At 45.4% G+C, this 12,490-nt stretch overlaps 1 protein-coding gene across 2 annotated transcripts in view; it reads right to left on the reverse strand.

Moving 5' to 3' along the window:
• The window catches only part of LOC144057651 (uncharacterized), a 46,640-nt gene extending 39,658 nt beyond the window's left edge, over window positions 1-6,982 (reverse strand). The window contains exon 1 of one of the 2 annotated variants that reach the window (XM_077575472.1): window positions 6,515-6,982. The gene's annotated coding sequence lies outside the window, so the exon portion shown is untranslated. Of the gene's footprint in view, window positions 1-162; window positions 298-6,514 lie in introns of those variants that run through there. The other variant, XM_077575473.1, reaches the window with a different exon arrangement.
• Window positions 6,983-12,490: the final 5,508 nt, after the last annotated feature.

Raw genomic sequence — 12,490 nt, forward strand, 5'->3', positions numbered from 1 at the left:
GCATTTATTTGCTTTATGTTGACAAAGGTTTCTTCTTTTTTTTTTTAAAGGACTGCCAAAACGAAATGAAGAACAAATCTCATTTTTGGGATTGATTGTTGCTCTCTTAAAATAATGTCCAGAAGTCTTTATTTGATTTGATTTTTAACGTAAAAAGCTCACCCGAATGCTGCGTGGTCCCCTCTACTAAAATCGGCTCCATCCTGAAGTCAAGTCAAAAGTTTCCTTTGCAAAAAGATATTCCACAGCCTCAGTAGTCTAAATGCAGCATTTCAAATCATATTGCATTTGTAGAAGAAGAATTACGAATAAAAATCAGCCCATTTTTATCCATATCAGGTCGCGTCCATTTTGCCACTTGCTGTCGCCTGAAAATGACATCGCAGTTGTTCAGGACTCGGGTAACGACCAATCATGGCTCAGCTGGCGAATGTCACATGACCAAACCCAGAAAGCAGACACGCAGTGATTGGTCCATTCGTTACCTGAACCCTGAGCAACTGTGACCGTGTCATTTTCAGTCAAGTGGCAAAATGGCCGCCTGAAATTTATAGTGATTGTGGAGGAAGGAATTCACGTTTGAAGGACATAAAGAGAAAAAATCAGAGTGGCAGGATTTCGAATGAGTTTTTTGGTCGGTGATCATTTCATTTGCAAACACTACAAAATGGCCACCGTGCAGAAGTGCCCCCCCCCCTTCAGACCAAAAACACTATGAGTAATTACTTGAATTTCTCACTATACCGGGTACTACTCGCTTCATACAGAACATTTAAATGAACACAATGACAAATAATTGAATTCCTTCCGACTGGTCTGCCCTCACGAGCAATTAAGCACAGAGTTTTAAAAAAAAATAGTCTCATCATTTGTTTTGGGATATTTTCCGAGAACCACAGTGTGAAACGATAGCACAAAATATGACAAATACACGCAAGTAGAAAAAAGTAGACAACAGGTGAGGATAGCGCTCAGTAAACTGCCGTGAAGCAGAAAAATGGATTTAATGGATTGCCATGACGGTTCCACCAATCAATAGTTTGCGTATGACTTGAGATTCAAATTTCTTCCCAACGTTTGACTTGCTTTTAAGGTGTAAAAGGTGTAAAAATAAATAAATAAATAAATAAATAAGGTGTAAAAGGCATGCACACATACGCAGACTCACTACCGTATAAAAATGCTCTTATCGTTTCCTGGTACAGCAATAAAAATCCGAGCGGCCACTGAAAAGCTTTCCCACATTTACGTCGTCGCTTTCCATTTATTGGGAAGAAAAAGAAAAAAAGCAACTCAGCATGGCCAGCGATGACTCGAGCTGCTCGTGTCCAAGCGCCTCAATTGCGCCTTAAGATCAATCACGCTCTGAAAAGCCGCTTGGCACTTCGGCTTTTTTTGAATTATGCTGCTCATTTATTGCAAGTCGTCCCAACAACTGAAATTGTCAAAGTAGCAATCGCTCGATCCCAACATGCTGCTCTTTTCTTGGGGACTCTGAGAGCTTTAAAAAAAATAATAATAATAAAAATGAAGAAGAAGAAAAAGAAAATATTTCTTCACAGTTTAACATCCTTGAGCTGCCGGAGGTCACCTGCGTCAAGACAGGAAATAGAAGAACAGCGAAGGAGAGCGAAAGCTGAGAAGAAACCAACGCGTCCGTTCCCATCGTTGCCGCCTCAATTGGTGTTGAGCCGTTTTGTTTTTCTCAAACCTCCTCAAGTTCATAACAAGTGCACGACGGCTTTTTATTGTGTCGACGCATCCTACGGTTCCGCGTCTCACTCGCCACTCATTCTTTTATTTTGCTCAATAATTGCCGTTGGCTTTGACTTCCTCGCCAGCCACAGTTGAGCGCGTGTGACATATTTATGCGTCTGCGTGTCCACGTGACACAAGAGGTCACGAGAGGTCAAGCATGGGTCACCTTCGTGACGGCGCTACGATGAGCAGAAGGAATTTAGGAGTGACCCGACTTATTTCCAGGTACGAGCTGCTGCTGTGCTTCAAGCTCTTTGTTGTCATTTGCCAGTTGAAGTTTCGACACCAAATGAAGAGAAATCCACCTTGCGTGTTTCGTGAAAGCACAAATCCTACGAAAGTTTGCTGGCTTCATGCAAACAACGCAAAACGCTAGCCGGACTAATGGAAGTAGCATCAACGTTAGGGTGACCAGATTTTCCTCATTAAAAAGTGTGACTCTACAGTTTATAAATTAAAAAATAAATTCTCACCAGGAAATATTCATAACAAATTGAATCACTAGCCAATATGGTCAGCAGTGGCTACTTTAGCTCATGCTAAATGTTAGCTTGGTTGACAGTTCAACAGCGCTAAACATTATGCACTCGCCATCATCCAAGCTTTTTTGCTCAGTCCCAGCAGCGGTTGGAAGCCAACTGTGACGTTTACTTTGTGGATGACATGATTGTTAGACACGGAAGCAGGAAGCTCTTCTCGTTTTGGTACGACAAAAACATGAGACGCCTGCTAGCGATTAGATGCGGATGAGAATGAGAACACAAATGTGAAAATGAATGCAAATAGGAAGGAATTTAAAAGCCAAATTCCTCTTCTTCTTTTTTTTTAAGTTTATTTTTCGTATAAATCTCTATGAAAGAAGAAGAAAAAATGCTGGCAAAATCAAAATAGGTTTGCATTACTTTTAACCATTTGAGTAACAACACCACCACATAGATGCTAATTGTTAGCCCGTATGCTTATGGGGTTTCTCGTTCTATGTTAGCATTCAGCTCGCGTGGTTATTTTACATCTCTTTGTTTTATTTTGTATTTGACAGTAAGCGTCAGTTGCGAGTGGCGCTAAACATCTTGAAGCCTTTTCTTGGATGAATTGTTCACAGAGGTGACAAATGCAGGTCCAGAAAGTAAAAACCCCGCCACAGTTTGGCTTTAGCCCCTGATGCTAGCAAGCTCGCTAGCTAGCTCCCTAGCAGATAATCAAGCACCATGGGAGCTAGCTAGCTAGCTAGCATCAGGGGCTAAAGCCAAACTGTGGCGGGGTTTTTACTTTCTGGACCTGGATTTGTCACCTCTGATTGTTCACTATTTGCGAGCTACGTCGAGTTGAATCGCCTGCCATCAATCAGTGCACATATCTAAAAAAAAATTAACAAAAACAATTGGTCAATGGACGGCTCCTATCTGGAGAAACTCTTAAGCCGGGCCACTCGTATCTCAAGGCGCAACTGTGTGCGTGATGTGTCTGACATCAGCGGCCAGCGTGCACCCAACCAAGGCTTCGCGTTTCCTCGGCATCGCTGCAGGCCCGCGTGGGAACGACATGGACGCAAATGAAATGACGCCACACTAATGAGGACAAATGAGGCGAGAGGAACGCCGGCAGACAGCAAAGCGGCAACATCTAACGACGCGCTGCGGCACAGTAGAAAGTTGAGCAGCAAAACTTTCCCAAAATCTAAATTCAAGTGGCACCAGTCGCACACATTCTGTTGCGTAATGCGAGCAGGAACATCAAATCACTGCGCAACGCTTCCAAAATGTCGCAAGGCAAAACATCTCAGCAGTTTCTGCTGCATCCGTTTTCTTCATTCTACCGCTTATCTGAACCCGCACGGCTGCACCACATCCGCCACAAATGTACTCCGTTACAACTTGGTATTTTCAAAATATGACTGAAGATGAACTAAAAAGCAGTTCTGCAAATATTTACTTGAGCAGGAGTAGTAAAGTATTCAGTGTGTGATGGGGGGGGGGGGGCTCAACTACTAAGCAATTGGTGAGCAAAGTTAGATAGAGTATAAATTGTACAAGAGTAATGTTACTTGAGAGCGATGACTCAAGTCAAATTTACAACAGTACAATAGGATGGAGCGATCATTTTCCTCTTTGAAATACAACAACTTGTGTTGGTTTGGAGGAAGGCTGCAATAGATTCATGTTTGATGATGGACAAATAAAAACGCATGTTTTAATTTCCAGTGTTTTGAGTTACCAGCGTGACCAAAGCCTAAATCAAAGTCGCAGCTGCAGGCAGCTTTGCAACTGCAGGACATTGTGAACATTGAGACTTTCTAAGACACTAACATGAAAAGTTGCCAGTCTCGTGGGAAGAAGTTCGCTTCAAGCAACCTTCTGCCGCCATCTGGTGGTTGCTGATAGGTACTGTCACGTTTCACACAGCACGAGGCCTTCCTAAACATCATGCATGTGCATGTGTATTTTTTTTTTTATTTGTGCATGGACTGTACTTATGTTTGTGTCTGCAAGTCGTGCACGTGCTTTTATGTTGAGCTCCAGCATAAGATGATCTGCGCTCACGTCCACAGCGGCGTTTTGTGTGCGTGTGCGTTTGAGGGAGGGACAACATTCGGTAAATAACAAAAGTCAAAAATGTATCGAGAAGAACTACAGACATCTTCTTTCTTTCCTATTCATTGTGATGATTTTCTTTTCTTGGACTTTCTGTAAAAAATATATTTTGTTGTCCAACAACCGATTATTACTATAATTATGTACAGTATTATCTTTTTTTTTTCCTTTTCTTTTTTTTTTTATCTGCCGTTACGTGGCCAGCAACTTTGATTTATAAGACAGAAAAAGAACTTCACCAGCGCTTCGTTTTTTGTTTTGCTGAACATGCCAGGTCAAACTTGTGAAACATTTAAATGTGACATTTTGATCCCTTTTTATTTGGCATTGTGGGGAAAAAAAACATCTCATGATATCAACTAACATTTGTAAAAAAAAAAAATAAAAAAAAAGGGCACAAGCAAGTCATGAATACAAACAGCAACGTGACAAGTGGGCGCCATCTTTGCGGAGTTTCCTGAAAATTTCATTTGAAAGGGACGATGCGCATTGATGGACAACAAATGAAGTTGTAAATTTGGCAGATTGCAGCAGCAGTTGCTCATTTGCATCTGCAGTCCCCGAAACAAAAGTGCATTCAAACAAAAATAACAAGGAATTCAATTGCATTTCAAATCTCTATAACAAATACATTCAGAGGGGAAAAAAATTGATGACTGAACAGTTTCAGCTCGGCTTATCGGTGGATGTTTTTCTTCCTGAAACTTGTCAAGCGATCGGCGAAAGTTTAACAGCCAAGCAGCAAATAAAAGGAAGGGGTCGAGGCGACCCGTTGAAAAATATTTAGATCACTTTTAATTTTGGGGCAGATTTTCTGCAGGCTGGTGATCTTCACAATGAGGTACTCGTACCACTCGTGGCTCACGGGCTCCCTCTGGTGGCGCACAAAATAATGCTGATTTATACAGTTCAGTTGTATTGCACTTTTTAATTTAAAACTTTTATTTTTGTACAATCTTTAAGTTATGTGCAATACGTTTTTTGTGAATAAAAAAACCTAAACTTTTGTATATTTAAGTGCAGTGTTAATGTTCAAAATGTGGATTATAAAATGAATTCTACTTTTTGGTGGTACTTGAATGGTTTTATTTTTAGGCGGTACTTTGTGGTAAAAAACATTTTGTCCTCAAAATTTAGTTGTTTTTTTTCTGACATGAAAAACTCTTTGTCCGATTTCCCAAATTGTACAATCAGGTTGCAAGCACACTGAATATTTTTGGCAGACGGTCAACTTGCGGAACTCTTGTCACGTTGCTAATAAGATATTACACGCGGGGGGAAAGTCAGCTATTACAAAAGCAGCCGATGAGGCATTCCGAAATGTTGAAACGATCCAAATGGTCGCCGATTCATCCGGCTGGTCAAATCAGGCGCATGAGAACCAATATGGCCGCCAGCAACCACAGCCATGTTGTCTTCAGGCTGGCGGCCTGCCCTTTGATATCCGCGTCCTGGCACCCTCTGGCATTGTTGCCGGGCTTGGCGCTTTTGGGGTTTCCCTCAAAATGGACCGGCAGGCACTGGTTTTCCAGAACCTCGCAGGCCAGGATCAGATGTTTGCTCTCCCGGACGACGTTCTTGATCCCGCAGGTGCCCGGCTCGCTCCTCACCGTGACAAAGTTGAAGGGCTCGCGGCTAATGCAGAGGTTCTCCTCGAAGACCTTCCCGCCTCTGCTGGAGCACACGGCCCTCACCCGGTCCAGGTCTCTGGGGTCCAGGAAGGACTGCGTGGGCCTGTCGCAGCCGCCGTTGTTCTTGATGTAGCTCCTCCACTCGCCGGCATCGCGAGAGTCGGGCAGCCCCGGCCGGATGTGCCGCTTGACGAAAGTGTTGTAGCCGTTGTTCCATTTGGATCGCTGGCAGGGCGCGTCGTTGCGTGCGCGCGTCTGATGGGCCGAAAGGACGCAGGCGGCCACAAGCAAAGTCAAACCCGCGGCGGCGGCGGCGGCCATCGCGACGACTCGGCAGCGCCTGGAGCCAAACAAACGCGGTCACGTCAAGGCGCAACACAAGTTGGACGCTTTTACAGCCCGCCGCCTCCTCCAACGGCACTCGGGTTCAACTTGCTGCTGCTCGTCCGCGCGCGTCAGCAGCTGTTTGCGTTGCCCCTCCCCAAACACAAAAGCACAAAAAGAGGACGTTGGAAACCGCAAAAATCTCCATACCTTGTTTTAGCGAGACGGGAAACTTGTGGTTGTCTGCCAACCCGTGTGGAAGTCACAGATGTGGAACCTTTCTGTCGTCAGGTCTTGGCTCCAGGTTGCACGTTTTCCGGCTGGGCGTGTGAGGGGGCGGGGCTTGCCGTCTGTATGACGTAACTTTCCGTCCGCATGGCAGAGGCGAGACGGGATCCCGTTACGTCCAAAAATAGCAACTGGGGGGTCCACCGTGTTGTTTGCGGGATTTGGATGCTGCCGGTTCAAACGTGGTTGTTGACACAGATCCATTATTGACATCACAGGTGTCAAACTCAAGGCCTGCGACGAGACAGAGGATCCTACCAACTACTATTTAGAATTTACACCGAATTGTCCAAGGCAGTCCCTTAATGTTGTGTTTACTCGTGATTGCGGTTGTTATGTACGCCTCGCAAAAAGCCTCAACTGATGCCGTCACTCGACACACACACGGCGGCTAACGCTAAAGCAGCCCCCGGTTGTCGTCATTGGCTCACTTCAACATCACTCAACAGGCCACGCCCCCTTTTAAAGGCGCACACGCACATGCCTACGTCACATCGCATGAACTGCAATGAACAACGTGAGGATGTTGACAACAAGTGGAAAGAAATCAAACCAACATCTCACACGCGTTTCCTGATTTTTGGTCATGCGGTATTTTAAGTCATCTTGAAAATACAAATAAAACAAATAGTGTACTTGGTTGCTACTTTGTGGATTTCCTTTAAAAACATTTTAAAAACAATCATGTTTTGTGTCTTTTGTCGCTGGTCAAAGCTACCTTTTAGGAGGCAATCAACTTTTCCTGTTGTGTTTGTTTCTTAATGTTCATGGGTCAATGTGACCCATTCGAATGTTTAAGCATCATTTGTTTTTATTATTTAAAAAAAATAAAAGCCCAGCAAACAAAGTTGAAGCAAATTTTTTTTTTTTCGTCTAGATTTTCCAAATGGCTCAATTTGACCTGCAACTTAACAGGAGGTTATGAAATATTTCAAGCCTCAAAAGACGATGTTTCAAATGTTTACCTTGGGAAGGCGGCGTCATGTTCGTGAAGGTCAACAGCCGCCATTCGCTTCTTCCGCTCTGTTGCACTTCACACGTTGCTCCAGACGTTGTTGCGTGATGTGACGAAGAAAGTGCACTTGTGGCAAAATCCAGCTTGACTGAAAAACAAACAAAAACAAACACAAATTGAGCACGCTGCAATTTTTCCGTCCTATTCCGTCTTAAAGTGGCTTCCGATCTCAAGTCAAGATGGATTTACGGAGACGTAAGCCTGAATTCACTTTATTGATCACATTTATTGACATCACCACTGAAGGTTCTGTGCTTGGATTTCCTGAGCACCGCAAACAAACTGCAACCATCAAGCAAAGGGGACGACGTGTCATTGGAATGTGTCCGGATGAAAATAAAAAATAAAAAAATAAAAAAAGAAAAATAAAAAAAAAGGAATGTGTCCGGATGGACGCAAAAGGCGTCCGACTGCTGCTGACGAGCATTTCAGCCCATTTCAAGACCTCCGAGAGTTCGCCCAACTAAATCTGATCTGTTGACTGGTTGCATTTTTGATTTGATTTGAATCCACATTCACAACCTGGAGTGCCAGTTCTTAATGGTTTCTCTTCTTCTCCCACCTCGTGCCACCCGATCTCCAAGCCACACGTTGAGGAGGGTCCTCCCCCCCCAGTGGTCGGTGTGTAAATCGGATCACGCAAAAAAGTTACAGTCATTCCTCCTTGCTTGCTGGAAAATGGACCCTCTGGCTTCCTACGAGGCCAAAAGGCAGCCGATAACGACTTCCTGGACTTGGCCGTCTCAGCCAACGGGGTCAAGTTCACATCTGGCTTGTTGGCTTGACTGCTTTTATTTGAGGTCAAAAAGTGAAGAATGTCACAAAAGTGTGAAGTTAGCGGCAGCGAATGACTCGGAGGTCTTGGACTCGCGGGGACGCTCGGACGACGAGGCGGCGGATGTGAAGCGGGACGGCCATCCACAACTTCCCATACAGAAGGTCCAATTTCCTCCTTTCGGGCCCAGATAAGGACCAGTTCACCGAGTTCTGTGAGAGTGAAATTGTGACGTTCCACAGAGGACAGGAAAAGGGAAAGGAGAGGAAGCACATGAGGGAAAAGGGGACGTTTCATCCCAGTTAGAGTTTCGATTGGAGCCTCCCGAGCGCTTTTTGCAACACGACCTCATGAGAACGTTCAAAAGGTTCAGCGCTGCGACGAGCAATTTTCCGTCATCCCGGTGAGAACAGGCGCCATTTTGTCATGGGCAGCTTGTGACTCAAAACCCGCATTCACACTTTGTGATGTCACGCCATCACAACCACTTTGCCCTTTATTAGGGCCCAAGCAGGATTGCTGCGAGGCCCTATTGTTTTTTTCCCGTAGGAATTATTATTATTATCCGCAAATGATCACATTTTTTGAGACGTGAACATATAACGAAAACTCACAAAATTTTCCACACCCATCGGGCGTATGGCGAAAAATTTGGTCTTCTAAAGTCGACATACTAACCTTGCTCTGCAAGATGAATTCTCGCGGTATTTGTGAGTTCACAAACTCTGGAGAATACATCTTGCACCCGTTGATTTTCACTGATCCCCCAAAAATCTGTTTAAAAAAGTTAGGTTGATTTCCATTTGAGCAGTTCTAGCACCCTCTGGTGGCTAGTTTTGTCATGCAGTTTAATTTTCACAAGGCATGTTTTGGCCTTTCTAGGTTTAAAATCCACACTAATGGTCAGATGAAGGGGAACGTAATATGTTTATGAAGCAAGTCAACAAAGGAAATAAAGTACAGTTTTAAAACATTTCCATTCACATGAAATAGTGGGAGACGAATGCGCCGGCCGGTGCGTCACGACACGTGCGGTGGTCCCGTGATGTGAGACGGGAAGAAAGTCCTGAGCTGGCTGTCCGAATCGCCAAACAGAACGAGGCCACTACACATTAGGCCACTATATCGCGTGGGCGGGGCTATGTCGTAAATGAGGGCTTAGGGCAGGGGTGGCCAAGTTCGGTCCTCGAGAGCCACTAGCCTGCCTGTTTTCCATGTTTCTCTCCACTAACACGCCTGATTCATGATCAGGATCGTTATCAGGCTTCTGCAAAGCGTGCTGATAAGCTGGACATTAGATGCAGCTGCGCTGAAGGAGGGATGCATGGAAAACAGGCTGGATAGTGGCTCTCGAGGACCGAACTTGGCCACCCCTGGCTTAGGGCGTGGGTGTCAAACTCCGGTCCTGGAGGGCCGAAGTCCTGCAGGTTTTGGAGGTTTCCCTCTTCCAACACAAGCTGATTCCAATCAGCAGGATCGTTATCAGGCTTATGCAGAACTTTCTGATGAGCTGATCATATGTCTGCTGTGTTGAAGAAGGGAAACATCCAAAACCTGCAGGACTGCGGCCCTCCGGGACCGGAGTTTGACACCTACGGCGCAGGGGACAAGAGTGGACAAAGTGCTGCTTTCGCATCCATCGCATTTGAATGATTTGTTGTTGTTTTTGGGCTTTTGATGGAGGCAAAAGATCATTTGAAGGTAAAGGCGAGTACAAGAAATGTATTTCCCACAAAGAGAGCGCTGGCGCTCTTTCCATAACTTTGACCTCTCTTCGATCTTCTGTCTTCATCCGTTTGATCTCGTCCCTTCGCTGACTCACTCACACAATGAGGTCCCGAAAAAAAGGAGGCCACTTTCCAATGCTGACTTTTTCATCTTCTCTCCTTTTTGGTTTCCCCTTCCCAACATGCTCGAGGAATGCATCGGAGCAGCACAAAGGAACAAAAGCCAGACGGGGGGAGAGAAAAGAGGTGAAGGAGGCGGCCGAGAGAAAGTTGCGGGAGGTAAAAAGGGCCAACGGAGGGACGAGAGAAAGGTTGAGGGGCGCAGCTCACGGCTGAGTGCATCTGAATGCCGAGCGGCCTCTTGTCATGGCGTGCTGACATGCGGCAGCGCACGCACACGTTGCAGAGCTCTTCATCAAGCGCGCGCACGCACGCGCACACACACACACACACACACACACACACACCGGAGGGCCCAGCCCGTCACTGGCTCCGCCGATACACTCGTCCGCCTTTTTGATGCGCTTGTTTTGTTGGCACGTCACGCTCATGCGCTAATCGTCGTCAGCCTGTCGGCATGAACATGAATCTTCCGACGCATAAAAACTTTTGTGGCTGCGTCGGTCACTTCAAAAGATCAAGCCCCACTTTGAGAGGTAAAACGATGCCGCATGAGCTGGATGGAAAAAAAATGGCGCCATCCAAGCGGGAACTAAAAGCATGCTGTTCCTTCGAGCTGCTTAAGGCCACTCCCAGTTGAAACAAAACTGAAAACTAAGAATTTCCCATTTAAAAACGAAGCATGTTGACCCACTAGCTTAATGCTAACACAATGGAAAATCCCATTGGCAAGCATCAATAATTGGGGATTTACAAACACAATGTACAAGAACAACTCAAGGGAAAAATGTCATCAAAACGTGACTTAAGATTTATGACAATCCACCCGACATTTTAAGCAACGCTGCCCCCTGCTGTCGACTGAAAATGACATCAACGTGCCCTCGGGCTCGCATTGCGAACGAATGTCACTGCCCACTTGTTTTCTGGGTTTGCGCACGTAAGGTCTGCAAGTTGAGCCCGACGGCATTTCAACCTCAATTTAGTCGACAGCAGATGGCGCTACAGGACAAAATGGAGGAATTCATCCGCTTCACTCTTATTCCATGAACGCAATACAAATCTGAATATCGTGTTTGGACTAAGAAAATATGGCTTCTTTTTTTATATAACACACGATGTTATGGAGTGCCTTTTTTTTTTTAATGAATGGCATTCCCATAACGTGTTCTGAATTATGAGTGTGGACTAAATTCAACTCGTATCTCATCATTCTGATGTAGTCAACAAAGTCAAGTGCAGGCCCACACATACGTGATCTCAAGAAGAAACACGAAGGGAAACGCATTGATGGGAAAATTGCAGCTATGATGACTAAACACGTTAAGTTTTGTCATGTTTGTACTTGTGTAATATGAATCAGTTAAAGAAAAATGTGTTAGTTACTGAGAGTGGATTGTTTTCATGTTGTGAAAACAATCAGACGTGATGTTACGAGAATAAAGTCCATGTTTGCGCATGCAGTTATTTTCGGGAAAACGATTGTAATAATAAATGCAACTGTATCATGAAAATGACAAAATAGTTGCCGCGTTGCTGTAAGGTAGTGTTTGGCGCCTGGTAGATAAACGATGAGTTTTGAAATATGAAGACTTAAACATATATTTGTGATTTCTTTGGGGTGTCTTAGTGGCATGTTTTTGTGACACTATTATAACATTGCAACTTTTATCCGTGCAATGTTTTCGATTTGTCTTATTTCTGAGCCCCTCTCGCGGCGTCTGTGCGCGGGGGCGAAACTCGCTTGCGGACGTCAAAGTTCAAACCCAGCAAAGGCGCAATTCAAGCAAAAGGTGGCGCAATCTGGACGCATCGACTTGTGCGTAAAAACGTCTTCAAATGTCTTCAATTAACCAATTCTGAATCCGTTAACTCTTCTTTATTACTCCTTGCGTGCGTGGACTGACACGACGGGGCCATTGCGTGTATTTGTAGCAGGGAACCATGACGCCCCCCACTTTCCCTCCCCAAAGTCGCCCGGGTTACCGCGCGCTAATTCGCCGCGCAGTGTAGCGGATGGGATCATCCATCAAGAGTCAATAGTTAACGCCGGCTTTGTAAACTTGCCATCCATCATCCGTGTGTGTGTGTGTGTGCTAGTGGTGCGACTACCTCCCACACGGCGGGCCCCCGACCCTGCCCCACAGGCCCGTCTCCTCCCCCCTCCCCCCCCCCCCCCTCTCGCCTCTCTTCCGTTCACGCAGCGGGGGGAGGCAAAGCAAAGCCATCGCTGCCGACCTGCGCCAATCCCACTTCTTTTC

Source organism: Vanacampus margaritifer, chromosome 9 (assembly GCF_051991255.1).
Source record: "Vanacampus margaritifer isolate UIUO_Vmar chromosome 9, RoL_Vmar_1.0, whole genome shotgun sequence".
NCBI lineage: Eukaryota > Metazoa > Chordata > Actinopteri > Syngnathiformes > Syngnathidae > Vanacampus > Vanacampus margaritifer.